The sequence below is a fragment of the Antechinus flavipes genome, chromosome 2 (assembly GCF_016432865.1).
Source record: "Antechinus flavipes isolate AdamAnt ecotype Samford, QLD, Australia chromosome 2, AdamAnt_v2, whole genome shotgun sequence".
NCBI classification, from domain to species: Eukaryota; Metazoa; Chordata; class Mammalia; order Dasyuromorphia; family Dasyuridae; genus Antechinus; species Antechinus flavipes.
The window spans coordinates 666,109,782-666,132,128 of record NC_067399.1 but is presented as its reverse complement, the minus strand read 5'-3'; the positions used below and the strand labels follow the sequence as shown (position 1 = coordinate 666,132,128).

The 22,347-nt window shown below is 42.8% G+C and overlaps 1 non-coding gene and 1 pseudogene across 1 annotated transcript; both read right to left on the bottom strand.

Annotated features, from left to right (window-relative positions):
• Positions 1–239: 239 nt before the first annotated feature.
• Positions 240–19,767, bottom strand: LOC127547001 (leucine-rich repeat flightless-interacting protein 2-like; annotated as a pseudogene).
• LOC127552634 (U6 spliceosomal RNA) lies at positions 11,247–11,351 on the bottom strand. Its single transcript, XR_007951492.1, has one exon. It is a non-coding gene; the product is annotated as a U6 spliceosomal RNA (small nuclear RNA).
• Positions 19,768–22,347: the final 2,580 nt, after the last annotated feature.

The following is a 22,347-nucleotide window of genomic DNA, read 5'->3' as shown; positions in this document are numbered from 1 at the left end:
CCCACAGCCCAGTTTGCAGCAAGATACAATAAAAAGAGAAGGCAAATCTTAATCTATCCTTGAAGTGCCATTTGCCATCAAGGGTTGCTGTGCCTCCCAGGACCAGGAAAAATGTGCTTCTAAGAGCATACATATGGGCTTTACGGTGGGGTGACCAAAATCCAGTCACAAGAAACAAAGCAGTGTTTGTGGGTACAGGTGAGCGTGTGTGTGCACGGGATGTGGGACAAAACAGCATCTCAGAGAACAGTCTGCTGTGGGATTGTGTGTGGCCCCATGCTTCTGGTTGGGATAAGAACGCTAAAGTTGTCCTTCACCTTCTCCAGGTGCTTCACTAAGTGCATCAGTACCTTGGTTTTATCCAGCGCCCAGCGAAGCTCTCTTTGGAGTTTTTGTTTCTGGCCTTTCTGTTCCTCGACTCCCACCTTTCTCAGCAGCTGACTTGTCAGACACTTAGTTTCAGTCTTAATGCAGTTACCTCCTGCTCCGACTTTGCAAGTTGAAATTTGAGATCATCGACCTGTCTGTTGGCATCCCTTTGTAGATCAAATATGTGGCGATCTGTTCCATTTTCCAAGGTGTCTTCTTCAGACCTTACGTTTTCTAGCTTGCCCTTCTTCTGTCTCTCTCTCAGCTGCCCTTTTTGTTTATTATTCTGTCCTAATAAGCGTTCTCATTCATCAATGTGGTTTTTTCAGCCTTATGTCAATTGTCCCAGCCCTGGACAACTTTAGGGCATCTATTTCCTCTTGGGACACCTTGGGAGCTCCTAGGCGACTCATGTTATTTAGCTTATCTAGAGGCTCTCCATTGGTGAGAAATTCAGGACCATTCCCTGTATCACAAGCCTCTCTTCTGTTTGTTTTAAGGCCTCCTTTGCTTTAGGAAATGGCAATTGTATCACTCTGTGGGCACGTTTCTACCTTTCAATTTTTCTTTTCTGATTTTTTCTGAAGATACTGTCTTCAAGATTCATCCAACTGTTCTTCCAGCTCTAATAGCGCATCTTTCAGGGTGTCAACCTGATCAGGTACAACCTGATCTTTTCATTGTCTAACTGAGCAGCAGAAACCATGGCCTTCTTATATTTCTCCTTGATTTCTGCTGGGGAATCTTTGATTTCCTTCACGGAGGCTTCTGTCTCCCCAGGGATGGGAATGTCAGCCCGGCCGCTCTGCCAGTTCTTCCCAGAGGGAATCCTCCTTTTCTGCTATCTTTTTAACCTCAGGCTTCCACGACTGACACCCGTTCATCAGAAGTCTCCTCCTTCATGGGGCTCTCTCAAACCTCCACTCCCAAGGCTCTCCTGGCTATAAGCTGGGTCTCAGTCCGCCAGGAAGGCCGGATGAGCCTGATATCTTTTGCTACTGGGGGAGCCAAGGTTCTGGGTGCCCATCACCCTGGGCTGCCTTCCCGCGCTGGGGTCCAGCTCTGGGCTGACCCCTGGCCAGTCTGAGTCTGTCTTATCCGGGGGGAGAAGGAGAGATGCTGTGTAATGGCGCCTTTTCTCCAAGGAGCCTGGTGGAGGAACAGCAGATTCTGGGGTCATGCTCTTTGTCCCCCTCCCCAGCCCTCCATGCTGTTAGAAGTCACCTTCTCGTTTGGCAATTAATTCAACGTTCTCATTTTGCCTTTGGCCTTTGGCCGCGGTATCAATCAGTACATTAAATTAGTACACATTTGCACGTATATTTGCAGAGTATAAGCTCTTCATTTTATAGAGGAAGAAACCGAGAGCTAGAGAGCTATAGACATGGTGCTCCTCTAGTTTGACTGAAACATGAGCTTAAGAAGGGCTGCAACATCCCACTAAGGTAAGAAAAGAGTCAGGAGCCGGACTGGAAGAGCCATAAACGCCAGGCTTTGGGCTTTATATTTTATTCACTAGGCGAAGGGAATCTCTAAGAGCTTTGAGCAGGAGAACGGAATGGTCAGGGCTTCACGTTAGGAAGATATAGAGAAGGAAGACTGAAAGACCGCAGACGAGGAGACAGTGGGACGGGACCAGCTGAGGAGCAGAGGGGTGCTAAGATTATTTCCTAGCCACTAAGGGAAGCCTTTTCTCCCTGTGAAATAAAAGCTTTGATAGAAAAAGAAAGAAGCTGGATAAAGAACAGGTCTTCCATCCCCCACCCCCCTTCAGCTTGGAGATGTGGGAAATCCCCCCCCCCAGCCAAATGGAGTTTCTTGCTTCCTGTGACTTTCCCCTGAGTTATGATGCCTTTTCTAAGCTTGTGATTTCTTTTCCTTTGCTTAAGCCTGCTTTTCTATGTCTGTCCATCACCAGGCCTTTAACTACAGGCTTGGCCAACACCGCTCATTTTCCTTTGAAAGGAGGTTGTCGGCTCTGAATGGGCAATGTCGGGAATGGCTTTGGGGAGGTTCTCGGGAACAGGGGCCTTGTGTTCCTCTGAAGGTCGCCACATAATAAATAGCTGTTCAAAAGTGAGGGGTGGCACGGCTCAGGGCCCCCCTGCCCTTGCTGCTCCCCTGAAGCCCCACGCTTTCTCCCGTGCTGAGAAGCCTCCGCTGGCACTGGGAGGTGGGGCTGTGGGCACAGGGATGGTTCCTCTCTGCCCGGGCTGCCCTCTGCTTGGCTGCAGATCCAGCCGAGGGGCCTTGGCCCGCAGTGGGGGACTGAAGCCTGGGAGCCCACAAAGGCTGGGGGGCTTTGTGTTCTCGAGCCCCTCTGTACTTCCTTAATGAGGGCAGAGCAAGGAGCCTCGCTGGCGCCCAGCACACAAAAGGCAGCCTGGGAATAAAAGCGACTTGCCTGGCTCAGTCCCTCTCTTCTCTGCCGGGGGACGGTTATGGATGGCCTTCCCCTGTGAAAGGGCTGCCCTCCCACTCAGTTCTCACCCCCTCTCATTCGGACGGGGACTAAGGGAAGCGTGGCTTTCCCTTCCCAATGGCAGAGCCCATTGACCGAGATGTCTCAGTGCAGGAGCAGAGAGGCCAGGGACCTCGCTCAGGGATTTCATGGGACTATTGTTTCCCTGATGTGAGGGATGCCAGAGGGCTGAGCCCCCGGAGCTGGGAGACACCTTGGACTCAGGCCCACCCAGGGGAAGCCATTTGCTTAAAAACAACCCAACGAATGCGTGTAAAGGCTCAGATTTGAACCCAGCTCTTCTCTCCGCTCACTTTTACACTGATGCTCATGAACTGGACGGCTCGTCGGAGCTGGGAACAATCTTGAAGATGAGCACTTTCATCCCTTCGGAGGAGGAAAGGGCGGCCCAGCAGACCAGGGACCTGTCCATGTCTCTTAGCTGTTAGTGTGATGTGTTAGATCCCAAGTGCCCGGATCTGAGCAGTCACTGGCCAGAGCGCTTTCTACTGCTGCCTCTTCAGACAACAAAGATAAACTAAGTTCATTATTGTTCCAAGAGCTATAAAAAAGCTTTCCTGCTTCCAAAATTCTCCCTTCACATTGGAAGATAATCTTACATTGGTATGGAGACGACTGGGCCTTCCCACCTAGCCCAAGCAGAGAATAGGGAGGGCCCATCTCTCTGCTGCTGCTCCGAGAGCCTCTACCAACCCCCTGACCCCAGATGATGGGAGTCAGTATCCCCAGTTACAGCCACTGGGGAAATCGCAATAGAAGGGTCAATCCAAACAGTGACTTCCTAAGAGATGGAGCTATCATAACCCTAACCTGGACTGCAGGTGTTCCTCTTACTATCAAGGGTCCCATGATCTGACCTCCCAGGCACACAACATGCACCATTTTTGACTCCTAACTTTCCAATCAATTCTCAAATCACATCATTTTTGCCTCTATATTTCTCATATCTTTCTCCTTTCTCCTGTTGACATGGCTCTCACCTAAGCTCTGGACTGTTACAACGGCCTCCTAACTGGTCTTCTATGCCCCAAGTCCCTAATCCATCCTTTGCACAGCTGCTCAAGGGATTGTATTAAAACTTTCCTATTCCAAAAATTCCAGTGGCTCTCTATTCAATCAGAGACCAAATATTATTTATCTCTTCCTTTTTCATTTCTATTTTTGGGAAAGTTTTATAACACACATTTATTATTAGACTAGAACATTACATAATTTATAAATCAGTATGTATACACAAACTCAATGCATTTTAAGGATGAGTTACACAATCGATAAAATTTGTGCACCTCTAATCTAGGAAGTGGGCTTTTTTATTTGATTATTCCTACGTAGATTATTAATCTGGTATTAAATCTTTGGGCAATCCATTATCATAGTGGTTTGTGGTTCTAGGATTTAATCCTACTTTTCCAAAGTCATTTGCAAACAGGAGCCCTTGTAAAACCTTCAGATCATAAAGAGCTCTTCCATTTATGTTCCGTGCTGAGCATCCTCCAAAAGTATCAAACACTTTTAATGAGCGCCTTTCTCTGGCATTTATGATTCATTTGTTGTTAATACCCCGACAGTGAGGGGAACCAAGTTATCTGTGGCTATAGCAAGAAAACATAAGGCGCATTGACTGTTCTTCAAGGTTCTTTCCAGCACGATTCTGATATCACATGTGCCAGACGTGAAGGAAACTCCTAGTTGGAAGAGATCCCTGTTTTGTTCTTAATGTGAACAGCCACAAATATTCGAATCTATTAAAACACAGGTTTCTCCAGAGGAGGGCTGACACTGCTATTCTCTTTGTATCCCTAGATTTAGCAGTTTTTTGCACATAGTAAATGCATAATAAATGTTTTTCATTCATTCGTTAAGTTCCAGTTCTGATGTTTCACTTAGACTTTGCTTGCTTCCTTATTAACTTACTAGCTATGAGATAATTTGTTGTTGTAATTTAGTTTTTTCAGTCATCTCTGGTTGTTCTTTACCCTTTTGGGAGGTTTTCTTGGCAAAAGTACTAGCATTCTCTTTTTCAACTGCTTTTTCAGGTGAGGAAACTGAGTCAAAAGGGTTAAGTTACTTGCTTGGGGACAGATAGCTAATAAGTGTCTGAGGCTGGATTTCTGGATTTGAACTTGGATCTTCTGACCCCACATCTGGCATTCTATCTACTGTGCCTTCTACTGCCCACAAGGTAACTCCTAGCTATGTAACCTTAAGCCATTCAATTTCACTTAGATTGAATTTCCCTTATCTGTATGCAAAATACTTTGAAGACATTAAAGTCCTTTAGGGATGTGATTTGTTGGCGATGATGGTGATGGTGATAGTCATGACAGGGAAATGTAAATTTTGGCCCATCCCACCAATCCGGACAGGCCTGGAGTGTAGGGATGGATTATATTCTATCATCTGAAGAACAGCTTAGGCTCACAAAAATCATTACCAGAAGGTTGACTCCTAGGCCATGAACATCGGAGCCACCTAAACTGACAAAGACCCCTCTCCTCAGATGGAAGGACTTGTGATCCTCACCTTGATAATGGGTGTTCCCATCATCAATGATGAAATCCTGAATCCTATAGCATCAAAGAAAGTATTGTCCTATCCAGGAGTTAGAAGCACAATCTCTTCATTCTTGCTGATTTGCCAGCTTCATTATATTAGTTATCTTAGGAGATGATCTTGCAGCCAAAAGACAGTCTAAATCAAGGTTCTGATTATCCTTTGGAAGCATCTGCCCCTCTTCAGGCTCCAATTTCAGACCAAAATCCTCCTTAAACTTCCCTTCAGTTTTTTTTTTTTTTTCCTTTCAGGAAGAAGGCTCCAGTGATCTATTTTTATCTAAAGAAAACTAGGGATTCATTTAAGTTATTTTCATTCCTTCATCTAATTACAAAGCTGAGCCAGGGAATGAGATTGAACAAACATGTTGTGAATATAATAATAATAAAAATGAATGAATAGAAATGAGAGATCATCGTGACCACTGACCGAGCTAAGCAAAGAGAAGGGAAATGAATCTTGTACCTAGAAGGATAAAGGAGTCAGTGATTTCTCAATGTTTATCAGGTCCATTCAGTTAATGTTATTTAAAAGGATTGAGTTGAATGGAATATTGGCTATCAGTTTTTATCACAAAACTTAATTACTGCTCATCCCTATTGAGAAGACGTTTTCTCCCTTCCATTTCAGTAGAGTTCACAGGAGGAATATCCGCTCCCACAGAGAGAGAGAAAGAAGTGGGAATCATAGCCCGGCCAGACAGTGTGAAATGTTGACAAGCATATCTAAAGTCTGGAAATGAGATTCTGGTCCAGAACTTCATGAATGTTTTTTCTTCCTTGTTTTGGCCTAATTGAAAAATTCTGGCAGTTCAGAAGAAAAAGTTAAGCAATAACAATATTTTGCCTTTTAAGGAAGCAAAGTGGCGGGGGAAAGGATCATGAGGAAGGAGACAATGTATTATGGACAAGTTTCCTTCATGTTCGCTATTTGCTGGGCACAGCTCACTGAGTTGCAGAAAAGAAACCCCCACCCATGGCAGTTCCTTGGAGCAAAGCCCCAGTTGGCTTGTTCTAGTTACACCTTTGATTGTGAGATACAGTCTCCATTTTGCCCTGACTCCTGAATCCAACATGTGCCTTCTTCACAAATTTTTCCATTATATTTCCAGCTCCAGCTGAATATCATGAAGGTTTTCTAAAACTCAAAATTTTCAAGAGAGAACTCATTATCCCTGCCCTGCCCACTCACTTCTTCCCATGGAAGAAAAGGATATTCTTGCTCACATATACTTGTGATTAGCTGACCCTTCAAATTCTGGGATTCCGTACTTTCCCCCAAGTTAATCATTAATGTTTGATATCAACCTGGAGGACATTTTCTAATGGCATGAGCGCCCCAGAAATTCAGCCTTGATCTTGTCCAAATTAGCATTTTTTTCATTGACTCAGAGATAACCTTTTATCTATTTCAATGCAGCTGCTTAATAGAGGTAAATGTGCAGTTCTTTATTGAAGTTCACAATGAAAACATGCATGAGGTAAACCAAATCAAGTTAATAAACATTTAACAAGCACCTACTATGTGCCAGATATTATACTATGTGGTGGTAAAAAAAAAAAAAATCCCTTCCCTCAAGGAGCTTACATTCTAACGGAGAGACACTATGCAAAGAATGTATATACAAGATAGATAAATATGGATATTGTAAGCATATTAAGTAAATTGGAGATAATCTCAGAGGGGAAACACTATCAGTGATGGGATGAGGTTAGAGTGGGAATGGGGGCATCAGGGATATTGAGATTATATTTTATCTAAAATAAGATCTTGGGATTTTAGCAGCCTGAAAATTTATTGAATCAGTTGGGTGATATTCCAGCCACCAATCCCTCATGTGATATGAGAGTTATAGTATTCACCAGGAGGGAGGTGAAACTCTCTGTCCTGGATTCTGGCCAGACTACACCTGAGTATGGTGCTTGGGTCTGGACATATAAGTATAAGTAAGCTGGGGATTGTCCAGGAAAAAACAACTAAGATGGAAAGGGCTTTGAGACTATATCATCAGAGGATTCACTCAAAAAACTGGGCATATTTAGTTTGAAAAAGAGAAGATTGGATGGTGGGGGAAGTAATTATTGCCTTCGTACATTTGAAAGGTTGTCATATAATGGAGGGATTATATTATTCTTTTGGCACCAAAAGGCAGAGAAAAGAGCAATGTATGAGAAGTTAGAGAGACCGATTTAAAATGGATATAAAAATAAACTTGTTAACAAGCAGAGCTTCCCCATCGTATAATGAGCTGCCTCTTGAGAGAGTGACTCCCAACTCACTATGTCTTGAAAGGAGAAGGTGATTGGTCAATTATCAAGAAATATTGTAGAAGGGATTAGGACAGATGTTCTCTGGGGCCTGTCCAGCTCAGAGAGTCTATGATTCAAGGAGTGATACGGCTGAAGCTATGGGAGTGGACGAGATCATCACAAGGCAATAGTTTGTGAGAGTTGAGAAAAGGATTAAAGCTATAGTGGGGATCACCCACTTTAATAAATGGCAAAGAAGCTAACATCCAGCAACAGTAGAGAAAGAGAGAAGGGAGATCTAGGAGACTCTTTTGTCTAATAAATCTTGGCTGGGGGAAGGAAGAGAGAATGAAGATAAGAGATAAGAGTCATTTAAATGCTTTAGAAAGAACTAAGAATATCAAAGAGGAGAAATGCATGCATAAGGGAGAAGGAAGAAAGGATGGAGGATCTGGTGCCATAATGGATAGAGAATTAGGCCTAGAGTCAGGAAGATCTGGATTAAAAATCCAGTTTTAGTCACTTACTAATTGTGTGACCATAGCAAAATAACTTCATTTTGTTTGCCTCAATTTCCTCATCTGTAAAATAAGCTGGAGAAGAAAATAGCAAACCACTCTAGCATCTCTGCCAAGAAAACCCCAAATGAAGAGTAGGGCAAGGCTGAAAATGACTGAATAACGATGGGAGACTTAAAAGACCATTGGATTTTGAGTTATAATTCCAAGATCATAGATTTAGAACCTATTTGTGCAAACCTGAGCAAAATCTTTTGCTCTCTGATCTCAATTTCTTCATCTGTAAGATTAAGCGGTTGTTCTGGCTTATTTCTGTGCTCCTTATAGTTTTAAAACCTGTGTGTTTACAGTCTTCAAACAGAAGCTGGATGAACGTTGATCTGGGATGTAGTTGAGAGAATTCTTGTCCAAGTATCAATTGAGCAAAATAGCCTCTGAAGTCTTACCTCCAATTCTGAGCTTGGATAATTGTATTAATGAACTAATCTGAAGAGTTTTTTTCCTTAATTGATCACCTAAGAGCCAGATATCAGTTCTAAAGAAGAACTTAACTTTTTTGTGATCACAATCAGGGTTAAGTGACTTGCCCAGAGTCACACAGTTAATAAGTGTCAGAGACTGGATTTGAACTCAGGTCTTTGTGATTCTAGGTATGCTGCTCCATCCACTGCTGTCACTATCTAACTGCCCCAAGAATAAAGCTTTCATATCACATCTAACAGAACTTTGCAGCACAATATTTGCTTGCTGTCTAGGGGCGGGGATGGGGAGAAGAGAGAACAATTTGGAAAACGAGGTTTTGCAAGGATGAATGCTGAAAACTATCTTTGCACATATTTTGAAAATTAAAAAGCTATTATTAAAAAAAATTTGTATTATGACTTCCAATTTTAGCCAGTAGCTTTAGAGATCTGGTATGGCACTGAACTTGCTGCCACATTTAAATCCTGGCTCAGCCATTCATTGACCTTAAATTAAACGCTTCTCTCAGCCTCAGTTTCTTTCCTCTGTATTTTATATTCTTGGATTTATTCACTGCTAGGCTTCTGTTTGGGGTTTATTTTTATTCCTGCTTACTCATCTGTTCCATTGATTGACTTTCCTATTTTATTTAGCGGTACCAGATTGTCCAAATGATTATTTCTCTCTGTAATATAAGTTGGCGTCTGGTACAGTTTTGCTTCCTTCATTCTTAGCCTTTCCCCATCATTTCCCTGAAGATTATAGACTTTTTCTTCCTCCAGATGAATTATGTTATTATTTTATCTGGTTCTTCATAGCATCCTGAATAGAACAACATTAAATCTGGAAATTAATGGAGATAATATCATGATCTTTATTCTTGTTCTGTGGATTGGGTTGAAGTACACCTCGTTGGCTACTGAGCCTGCATCCTGGCCATGCATGGATCCATGAACCTTGAGATTTAAGAGCTTGCGACGTTGGAGCTGGTTCTCCATCCTGTGATAGCAGAAGGGCCATCACCATTCGTATCAGTCTGTGGCAAAGAGCTTCCCACTCTCACCGGCTTCCTGTGAGGGGCAAGGGAGGGGCCACATGTCCCCCACCCTGGAAAACTTGGAGAACTTCAAGAACATGCAGATAAAATACATATATTGGTTGAAAAGCTTCAGAGGCTGAATCTCAAGCCCAGTCTCTGTTTTCTCTGTGCTTCCATCCTGAGCACCATCTCAAGAGCGATCTGGAGACATATGGATCCAACCTTGGATGTAGTCTTAAGGATTTGGGCTTTCTACAGCTAATAATTCCCCATCTGGAGGTGACTAAGCAACAGGAGAAGCTTCTACACCAGAGACATGACCAAGCTCAGAAGAATGAGCTCCAATATCAACCTGGCTTATTGGGATGTATGAGCTCCAATACTGACCTGGCTTATTGGGAGGTGTGAGCTCCAATATTGATCTGACTTATTGGGAGGTATGAGCTCCAATATTGATCTGGCTTATTGGGATGTATGAGCTCCAATATTGATCTGGCTTATTGGGAGGTATGAGCTCCAATATTGATCTGACTTATTGGGAGGTGTGAGCTCCAATATTGACCTGGCTTATTGGGAGGTATGAGCTCCAATATCGATCTGACTTATTGGGAGGTATGAGCTCCAATATCGATCTGGCTTATTGGGATGTATGAGCTCCAATACTGACCTGGCTTATTGGGAGGTGTGAGCTCCAATATTGATCTGACTTATTGGGAGGGATGAGCTTCAATATCGATCTGGCTTATTGGGATATATGAGCTCCAATATTGATCTGACTTATTGGGAGGTATGAGCTCCAATATCGATCTGACTTATTGGGAGGTATGAGCTCCAATATTGACCTGGCTTATTGGGAGGTATGAGCTCCAATATTGACCTGGCTTATTGGGAGGTATGAGCTCCAATATTGATCTGACTTATTGGGAGGTATGAGCCTGAGGGAATTTGGCTGACTGGTGCAAAGCTGAGGTGCAGGTGAAATGCCAGTTCAGCAGTACCCATCCTGCTTCAATTTTGGCGATATTAAGCCTCAACCTCTTGAGAGAGTATAATAGTAATTATAAGTTATAGCTTATTCAAGTCTTAATTAATTAATCTCTTGTGCTAAGCATTTCTCTTGCATGAAGAAAATAAAAAGCTGTCCTGTAGCTGATTTATATTATAAGGAGAGCATCCTTCTACTTCCCCTTTTGGAGTCAGCCTAGTCATGAGCCAAATATAAACTCTAAGTAATTTTCCCAAAGTCTCAAAGATGGGAGTTTGAGTCATTTAAAAGTTTAAAGAGAGAACACAAGGACAGAAGTAACTTTCTTTTCTCTTTATTGATCATATTCCTCCAGGAGTTAACCTAGTTTGCATTTTTGAGGGCAGAGCTAAGAGGGACAAGGGCCCAAGCTCGGCCTGCTTCCAAAAGTGGCCATTACTGCTATTATACTGTATTATTATTGTATTATATTGTATTATACTGTATGTTGGCGCTCTCCAACAATAAGCAACAAACTTTTCCACAGTTAATTGTGTTTCTTTATTCCTGAAAAGAAGAGTTAAATTTATTTGAATCTTGTGAGTGTCTTAAAAATGTGGAGCGTTCCATAAACGTGGTTGCCTTCCTTTTGCAGGGACTATGCTCGTTTCCTCTAAACCATTTCCATTTTAGTATAGATATATATTCAAAATAAGAGCCATATCCCTCAGTTTGGCAGATAAAAAAAAAAGCTGGAAGAGAGCTAACAAGCTAAATGACAAAGCTGGAATCCAGAAATCCCTTGATAAATTTGAGTATTGGTCTGAAACTAATCATATGATTAAAAAATTCTATTGATATCTATTGCTATCTTTCACATTGCTTTCATTTCCCCATATAGAGTCCCCACCCAAAGAGTCAATTCTTATAAGAAAAGATAAAAGCAAGAGAAAAAAAAAGCAGTTTAATAAAACTAGCCAACATGCCAGTTGAATCCCACACTAGAGAAAAAGTTCCAAATTCATGGCCCCCATCTCTGCAGAGAAGGGAGGGAGATACGTTCTTACATCTGTCTAGTTGGATAGATACAATGACTTGGAATTATTCCATTTTTTGTTGTTATGGTTCCGGGTATTTATGCTATTGTCATAATTGGACATATTCTTTTCTCACTTGACTGTATGAATTCATATTGTCCCTTTTGACAATTTACAATTGTCATTTCTTATCATATAGTAACAATCCAGTCTATTTATTTGTCATAATTTATTTAACAATTTCCCAATGACAGCGCATCTGCTTTGTTCCAGTTAAGGTGAATCTGAATGGGGCTAAATACAAAATCTTCCAGTCTGGTTCCAGCATTCTCGGCATGGAATGGGAGCACAGAGCAAGAGAAGAATTTGTTCATATGAAAAAGTTCCAGAATTTTAGGAGTTTCCCCCACAAAGACAGCATCTGCTGCTCGGCCTGGGTGACTGATGTGACCCCGGAGACTCGTTAGAGTAACCAGTTCATTGGTTCCGACAGTACCTTGATTCGAACGGCAATTATAATCGGAAGTAGCTCGGTGCAGCATCCACGCTCACCTCCGCGGAATTATAGGCTGGAGTGAATAAATAGCTCTTCTGACCCCATCGCTCATGTTTAATACCTTTCCTTTAACAAATACTAGTAATAAATGCATTCCCTGGAGATCTGGGGGTAAGAAAACTGAGAGATCTCCATCAATCACTCAGTGGGAAGCTATTTTCTACGTCCAGCTGTGGAGATTTTTGCCTCTTCTTCGGGAAGCGGACATTTGCCAATGGTACAGAAACCCTTTGTTCTTTTAGGGTCAATTTAATCAATTCTTCTTAGAAAAGGTTAACAGCTAGCCTGCGCGTGGACCAGCCTGGCCTGGTTATCCAAGAAGACAATTGCTGCTGTTTTGTCTTATGGCAGATTTTTAGTTTGGATTCTGGAAATTCTCCAAGGAGGAAGTCTGACAAGCTGGACTTGGAGGGACTCTGTTTCACTGTAACTCTGGGCAAGTCCCAGAAGCTCTCGGTGCCCCGGCAGATATTTAAGGCCCTCACCCAGGAGCTGGTGCATACCTGGCTGTTCAGAAGGGGGTTTTTGCCCTTTACTGTAGTTCTCCAGACAGTGAGTAGAGCACCGGATCAAGAAAACCCGCGCTGAAATTCTTTCTTAGACACATACTAGCTGGTGACCCAGTTCATCTCGTCTGCCTCAGTTTCCTCAATTATCAAATGTGATAATAACAGCACCTCCCTCTCGTGGTGGTTGTACCAAATGAGATATTATCTCTACAGTGTCTTGCAAACCTGAAGCAAGTTTATGGATGGTATTACCACCACCATCATCATTATATCTTAGATCCAGTTAAAAATATGTCTATTTGTAGGTAAATTATCTATAGAGCAATACTAAGGTCAAACTCAAGCCCATCAAGGCAAAACAGCAAACCACCTGCAACTTGTAATTTTTAACAAGGTGTGAAAAACACCGAGAGGCTCACACCCACATCCGCAGGTGACTGCGTCTGTCTATAGTAAGTCCTCTTGTATTTAACAGCAAGATCGGAAAATATATATTTGTAACCTTGTTATGCTCACGCTTTTGCTCAAGGCCACATCCGGGCATAGAATACATTGTGCACTTATTACTCACAGGATATTAATATATACTATAATATATATACTATATATATAATATATATACTATAATACTATATACTATATATATATAATTACTATAATAATATGTAACATATATATATAATACACACACGCACACGCACATGCATACATACATATAGTATATTTCTTGGGGCTGTTACAACCAGGGTTGGTCTTGATTTTGTGAGTCACAGCTCTTTCTTGCCACCTCACCCAGATAAATAAAGGATTTCAGAACGTTGTCCCTAACTCACCCACCAGAACCGAATGAACAGCCAATTGGAGGATTCAAGAGAGGCAAAAATGTGCGCTCACTAAAAGTAACAGAAAATGCGAAAGGAAGTGACTTAGAAAATTCACATCCATGAATAAAGTAGGATGAGCCCACAGAGAAGCTCCTAAGAGTTGGAGAGTTTGTTGAAAATAGCCCGAAGCCTTTTGCAAGGTTCATTAATGGCCTCCTCGCTTGTGGATCTGTATTCATCAGATCTTACCTGATACCCAGTAGAATGTCCTGACCATGTAGGGCGTTAGACCAACCAAGGATTTCCTCCATAATTGTGCCCCAGAAATGTGTGCTTGGTCCTACCGTGTTCCCTAATGGACTTCTGGGTCACAGGATTATGGTTTTGTTTCTGAGAGAGAATGAAGAAACTAATGGGTTCAAGCCTTACGTTTTGCGTCTAAGGAAACTGAGGCTGAAGGGATGGAGTGACTTCATTTCTTGCCTCTTCGTGGCTCACCAGGCTTCTCGCCAGATTCCTCCCTCATTCCCCAGGAACCTCTTCATCCTAGAAGATGATGTCAGCCCTCTGCCTTGGAAGCACCCCCCCCCTTTGGCTAGACAGCTCTTTCTAGAACTTCCATTTAGGGAGAAGCCAAGGCCATCCCTCTCATCAGTTCTCATCCCACTGCACTCCCACACATCCCCTCTCCCCTACTAAAGCTATCTTTTATGTGTTGTCTTCCCCATTTGAATGTAAGTTCCTCAAGGGCAGAGAAGGACTTTCTTTATAGTATTTGTATTTCTAATATTTAGCATAGAGCCAGGCATATAGTAAGTGCTTAATAAATGCTTGCTGAGTGATTAATTGCCCAGGGTCACGTAACTATTAATTGCCTGAGGCAGGATTTGAACCCCAGGTTTTCCTAACTATATGCCCACCTTCCTATCCGCTGTACCACCTAATGATGCCATCTATGTAACTTTGATTTCTTAGGATTATGAGATCTCAGATTTAGAGCTGAAATGGAACTTTGCAAATCAAATAGACCCATCTCCCAACCTAATAGATGAGGAAACTGAGGCACAGAAAAAGTTGGAATTAATGATGGTCTCATGAGAAATAAAAGGCAAGGGAAAGGTCCAATCCCAGCCTCTCCATCCTGAAATTCCAAATGGAAGCCACCAATTACCCCCAAGTACATAGCGCCAGTAACTACATTCTCTCACTGGTGTGGCAAGCACCTGGATTCTAATTCTGCTTGATATAAATAAGTTGCGCGACCAAGAGACTCCGTTATCTAGTGGATAGAGACACTTCGTAGCTCAGTGATCCCGGGCAAGTCACCTTTCTCAGCCTCAGTTTCCTCATCTGTAAAATGAAGGCTGTAGATTGGATCAGCGCTGAATCTAGAATCCTCTGATGAGACTTTTCCCTTCTCTGAATCTGGATCCTTTTCACTGCAAGTTGAGAGATTAGACTGATCTCTCAGCCTCTTCCTAACTACATTTTATGCTGACGTGAAATCAGAATTTCACATGCCCTTCTAAGCCCAACTCTGATAAAAATAGAAAGTGTTTATTAACAGAACTCGAACCTGTCTGCTTAGTAATACAAAGCAAACGGGCAAACATCGGAAAGAAATAAGCCGAAGGAAAAATTGTAAACCCATCCTAGCGGCTCTGCTCTTGTTAGCACAGTTGGTAGCGAGTTTGTTTTTTTCCCTTTGACGTGGAAGAGAAATTTCTCTGTCTAAAGACTCACCTCCACTTGGCTGCTCAAAGACCTTTGCTTCCAATGCTCTTTTTAATTAGCATCAGAGACCAAGTTGGTCACAAGGGAGAACAGAAAGTTCCGACAGAGAAGAAACTGTTTTATATGTTGGCTTTCTATCCCAGGCAGCGCCCAACACAGGTGTTTTGTAGTAGATGTCAAATACTCGTTGTACTGGATTTTGAGCCAGCAAGATTCATTCATTCATTCCACTATATCTATTAAGCTTCTGCTACATTCAATATATTGTGTAAGGAGCTGAAATGAACACAGATTTATATAAAACTCAACTCCTGCTTTCAAGGAGCTTACAGTCTACCAGGAAGATCACCTGTACATACACGCACGCGCGCGCACACACACACACGCACACACACACACACACACACACACACACACACAGCTAGAAGATGTTCTATAGTAGAAAAGGGAAAAGTACCAAGTACTATGGGAATTTAGAGACAGCACACAATCTCTTCTGCCTCGGAGTATTCATCATCATCTCCTCCAATATCCACTGTCTGAAAAAAAAAAAAATCATCTTCTTTATTGAAAGTCCACCAAATGTGGTTTATTCCATGACTTTCTATTAATTAGAACCTTTGAGATCATTCATCCACTTTCTCTTGTTTTGTGGATGCTCAAAGATAAGGGATTTATTTAACATCACAAGGAAAGGCGTGTTTGTTGTTATTGTTCAGTCCTTTCAGCTGTGATTGTAATGCGGGAGAAATAGAGGCAACATAGAGATTAGAGAGTATTTAATCATTTATTTAATGGAGAGATTTATTGGGACCAAATGGATCCATGGTTTGGTCCCAGGGCTGAATGAGACCATCGTCTCCAAGATCCAGCAAAACAATGTGAGTTCTCAAAGACATATATATACGTGGCTTGGGTAGACTGAGGCAGGGGCTGAGTCAGGGTACTGAGAGCAGGAACGGGATTCTGACAGGGTAGGATGAGCCTCCGGAGAGGGGATGACATAATCAGGGAGAGGCATCCCCGACATGAGGGAAGGCATCTTGATAAGATGGTATCTGACATTCCAATAGCTCCGGATGGGGAAAGGCATTCTGGTATTTTAAAACATAAGATCTTTTATCCTTATCAAATATTCTGATAAAGAGGGAGGGGAGGTTTTGCAGAACTGAGAAGCAGGGAAACCGAGGCAGGACTGACTCAGGATAATTAGGGAAACTGAGTCAGGACAATAAAAAAGAATTGTGGCATAACAAGATCAATTCTTTTGAGGATCTCTTGGCAAAGACAATGGCATGGTTTGTCATTTCCTTCTCCAGCTCATTTGATAGATGAGGGAATTGAGGCAATTAGAGTTAAATGATTTGCCCCAAGTCACACAGTAGTAAAAACCTGAAATATAATGAGTTTTCTGACTCTAGAACCTATAATGTTCCATCTAGACTCCAAATCTCCTAACTTACATCAGGGCTATTTCCATCATATCTTGTTTGATTCTGGCACTCGGGAGGACATTTAATAAACGCTTGTTGATTGACTGATTGATATCACTAGGCTTCTGGTGGAGAAACAAATGCCCAGGGAAAAGTTTCCTTAGTGTGAAGTGAAGGAATGGGAGTAGAGTATGAGGAAGTGGACCATCTGCTAGCTTCTTAGTTTAACCGATTTCTCCTGCTCACTCGGTTCTCGCTGCTGATAAAATGAAAGTGATGGTAAAATGTAAATTTAACACATTTTAAAATTATCTGTAAGGTGTGTGCTGGCCATCCAAGATGTGTAAATTCATATGAGTTGCCTAAATGTGGCTTGCAGAAAGGCGGGGATGATAGCTCTGGAATCTTGCCTACCCTTCTCTAAGAGAGATTGCGAGTCTTGCCTTGAGGGGAGTAGGAAGAGGGAACATGAGGCTGACTGGCTGGTCTGTTCTCCGCCCAGAGGGAGACAAGAATATTATCTATTTACCATCAAACACTGAGGGTCCTGTGACTTAATCTTTTGGTTCAAAAACTACAGGTCACATATCTTAGAGGAAAAACATATACAACCCAAGTTTATTCCTATTGTCTTGGTCCTTTCCCACCAAATGCTAATTACACAAACCATCAAAAATAGTGACTAGCCTGTAAATCCCTTTATCTAAGAAAATTCTGAGCAGAAATCAGAAAAGTTATACAGATAAACCAGAAAATCCATGAGAGTGAATGAACTCTTTAGAGAGGATTAGAATGAGATCTTGGTCCCAGCTACTGAAGAGTCTTCTCTCTGAGATTACCATCTATTTACCGGGTACATATCCTGTTATTGGTGGGCCTTTTTCCCAGTTAGAACTGGTTAGGATTGTATTTTTTACTTTCTTGGTATTTGTAGAGCCCAGCACAAAATAAGCACTCAATAATGCTGTTGATTTGTTGACTAGAAAATCTAACTCGAAGCCATTTTTTTTCCCCGGCTTAAGACTAAATCTCTATCTTTGCATTTTCTTTTCAGTGCTGTAAGTTTTTTGCTTTGGGGATCAAGCAAAACAAGCCAAATATCTTTTCATCACGGCCGTCCTGTCCTGACTTTCTTGAAAACTGCTGCTGTGAGTCTTTTCTCCTCCAGATAAACAATCTCAGCACAATGGGAGAGCCGTCACTATTCCAATCTTCGAAACCCTCTCTGGTTTATCAGCTGGGGTGCCCAGAACCGAACTCCCCCCTCAGTATCGAGGATGGCTCCAGTCACAGGCAGAAGGACCACCCTCTCCCTGCTTATTTAGGCGTCACTAATACATTCAAACCATGTTGATATTGATGAGGCTGGATCCATGGGTGTGACAAACGGGCGTCCCCTTCCTCCGAGGAGCTGCCATGGACCAGTGACCCAGACAGAGGAGGGCTGGAGGCGGGCTGCAGCAAAGGACATCTCCAAGATGGCCCCCAGGAGGGGAAGAGCTCTGATTCCAGAGAGAGATTCAGGCAGTTTTCTGTGTGACCCTGAGATTGTGGCTGAGTATTGGGAGTCTGGGTATAGGAATTCTATTTCTATATTTTGCAGGTTTGTGTTTATGATTAGATGTTTTATATATGTAACCAGAGTGAAGGACTCCAAGGAATAGGAGTGGAAGATATCAGGGAATTTTGTGACGGCGAGAGGAGATTGGGGGGTAGGGATGATATCAGGAGAAATCAAAGATGGTTCCAGTTCTTACGTGGAGCTTCCCCAAGGGGCTAACTATGGGACTGGAAGAATCAGAAAGCATAAGCAGACACGGATGGGTTGGGGCGTGCATCCCTAGTGAGAACCTCCAAATGTATAGGATCCCGAATTCTTTGGAACATTAAAAATCCTGTGTGATGGGTACCTGATAGAAAACAAACTCCCTTGAGAACAAAGACTATTTTCCATTTTGCTTTTTTATTCATAGCTCTTAACACGGTAGATGCTTACTAAATGTTTTTTCCCAGTGAATACTGTGTAATGGAAATGGATGACCAAGAAGGAGAGTGAGCAATCACAGGGCCAAAAAGGAGAGTGAGCAATCACGTGGCCAGAAGGAGAGGCGATGGATAGACTGGCCAAGTATCGGACTGAAGGACACAAGACATTAACCGAGAAAGGGAAGTGATCCCAGGGCCTTGGGAAAATTCCCTAGTGCAGGCTTAGAGTGAGACACAGAAAAATTACCCAAGAGCGGGGCTGGGTTACCATCTGCACTGGTGGAGGGAGCGCCCCCAGAGAGGGTCCCACATCGCTGGAGAGCCGCAAGCTCTGCTAAGCCGGCGCCAGTCTACCTGCTCAGGCTGCTTTCACATAATTCCCCTTCTCTGTTCCAGGCAAACTGGGGAGCTGGCTGCCTGCTCCCCACCCCCAAAGCCATCTGCTGCTCGCGTACATCCCCGGGCCTGGAAGGCTCCTCCTTCTCGGCCCGACTGTCAGACCTCCCTGCTGTTGGAGGCTCACTTCTGCCCCATGTTTTCCATGTCTCCCACTTTGTCCCCCCCTCTCCTTCCTTAAATGTTTCTGGGATGCTCTATCCACTGCCCACTTTTTGTCTAGCTTCCCTGGCCCATGTTACCCTCCTCTCTCAGGAGAACGGAAGCTCACTGGAGGCAGGAATTGGACATGTTTGTTTTTGCATCTTCATTGCCTCGTTCCTGGTGGGCGACTGCTACACATTCTATGAATTGGAATAAATATGGTCCCTTTGCCTTGCAAGATCAGAAGGAATTAATGGATGACTAGTCCAAGGCACAGAACAGGGGAAAGAGGGCTGGCTCTGACGTCACAAGCTCAGGTTCAAATCTTGCCTCAGGAGCTTCCTGTTTGTGTGAATTTGGGCAACATTAGTTATTGACTGGTAAAATCAGTAGCTTTATTTGTTTGTTGTTGCTGAAGCAATTGGGGTTAAGTGATTGGCCCAGGGACACACAGCTAGGAAGTAGTAAGTGTCTGAGAACAGACACTTACCTGCTTCTTCCTCAATGGCCATTGTTTCTAGTCTCCATCTCCAATGATATAAAAACTTTGTAACTATCCACATAGGGTAGACATCTCGAGATTCTCCTGGTTATTTTATCTTTTCAACAGGCCTAATAAACAAAATAAGTATCTGTGACATACTTTTGAGTTTAATTTGGATTATTAATATTTCCTCAATCATTTTTAAAGTCGTTACAATGGAAAAGAAGTAACTTATGGCCAGTGTTAGCAGTGCTGTGGTAGATACAAGACACATATAGAAAAGAGCTTGCCCTCAGGATGCTTACAATCTAATTGTAATCTGGGTGCACTATTCAGCTCAATAAAAACCAAACTGGCTAAAAAAGAGCTCTGGGTTTGGCCAGAATCAGAATTCTATTTCTTACCACTTTTCTCAGGTCATTTCTCATTGGAGCCCAGTTTGGTCTAAATGGTCTCTGTGATCCCCTCCAGCTCTAACCAACTCTCCATGGAACCTCCAAAGATGGCCTCCTGCCCCTCTGGCTGGGGCAGCACTAGTTAATAATTGGATTTCCTTTCTCTAAAACCTCAAGAGGTTACTTCCTTATGTTTCTATTAATTCCCCTTGAGAGGTCAGCTATGTTTTCCCAAACTATGCCCAGAAAGTGAACTCCCGTCCTACCTCCTGACTCAGATTCCAGTGAGGCAGTGAGATGATTCTAAGGTTAATCAGTGTCTGAGTGGTCAACAATCCTGTTTGTGTAGGATCTGGCCAAAACCAGAGTTAAAACTAGGGCAGGTCAAGCAGAGTTTTGCCCCAGGGCTCTGACATTTAAAGGTTATTGTTCCAGAACATATTTAACTGATTTAACCATCTCCACCTGGCCTTCCTCCTCCTTGCCCCTGGCATAAAATTCCTCCTTAATTATTCAGGATAAAACTCTCCATTACTGCCCACTTACCCTCTTCTCTTTGAGAAAATAACTGATCACCAATGGACTTGGTGTTAGGAAGATCTGAATTCAAATCCCATTGCAAATACTCACTAGCTCCATGACCATGGGCACATTATCTCTCTGTGCCTCAGTTTCCTCATTTATAAAATGAAGGATTTGGTCTTGCCAGCCTCTAAGTTTCTTTCTTTCTCTCTAAACCTATTATGTCCTGTGATCTCTGGAAAAGAGAATATTCCCCAGAGCCTGTGTTTCCTAAATAGGTCCTCTAGAGCCAAAAAAACAGAATTTCAGCTCTTTCTTTCAACTGATTAAGAATACCAGCTGCCTACAGAAGATTAGTAATCCATACAGAGTCTTAATCCAGGCTCAAATCATAAAGACAATTAAATTTCTCTTGCAATTATATCTGAGCTTTGAGATTTAGCAGGAGGGAGCCTATGGAAACTAAAATTAGTCATTAAATCTACATAAAGTATGCTGGTAGTAATTGGCCAGACCATTTGAACGTCGCAATACGGAGTATTAAATAATTTTGGTCTCAATAGCCATTAATTGCAATTTTGGATTTCAGAAGGGGAAAAAAAAAGATCTGTCCATCAGAGCTGAAGTAAAATGTATCAGAAGCTGAGGAAATGCGTTCCTGGCAAGATTGCCAGTCACCCAAAGGCCCCTGACTCCTAGAATCGTTGACTCAAATCTAAGAGGGCTAATAGAGGCCATGTAATCCAACCTGCTTGTTTTTTCAAGTGAGGAAACTGAGGTTTGGAGGAGGTGCTTGTTTTTTCAAGTGAGGAAACTGAGGTTTGGAGGAGGTTAAGTGCTTTGCCCATGGTCACAGAGCCAGTGAACAGATCAGACCACGCTCTGGCATTCCATGTGGAGAGTAGCCACCCCCTTTCGGTCCTCAGGCATAGGGAAACCGTCCCATTGGGTTAGCTGCCCAGAACTCGGGGAGCCTCCTGGGAGACAGTGGGGCTGAGGAAGGCAGTCACAGCAGACCCCGGGGCCTGGACCTTCTAGGAGAGGAGGGATGCTCCACAATGAGCTGCTGCCCCTGGGATCCTCCCCTCCTTTCCCCCACTCCCTGCCCCCATTTAATCTGTTCATCTTTCATTGTGATCTCATCTTTTCCCTCACCAGAACTCCAGCTCTCAGCATCATAAGGGACTTCAATGGTGGCAATATTTTCTGAAACCAAAATTGGAACAAACGGTCGAAGAGCAGGTGTTGTTTTTGCAAAAAACAAAATATCTCAAAAAGAAAGCTTCCTTTTCTTAAAACTGGGACTTTCTTCATTCTGTGTAGCCCAGATAGGACAACGATGACACTTCTTAACTTTGACCCTTTTTCCTATGTCTGTAATTCTGTATAGACTCATGAAAAAAAAAAAAAACTGAATTTAGAATTGGAGGAAATGATTTCACATTTCCTTATTAGACAATCTTCCTCTTCCCCAACATGTATGTAAGTCATCATGGCCTGGACTTTTAAAAGGTAGAAATCCCCCCCTTAAATCTCAGCCCCTGACACGCCTCTAAGGCACAAGGAGGCTCCCTGCTGTGCCTCCAAGCCTGGTTCTGTACCTGGGTTGGTTAGCCAAGCCAATCTGGGGTCACAGAATATATACTTTGGCTTAGATATTCCCGATATCCTGCCATTTGACTCCATTGAAT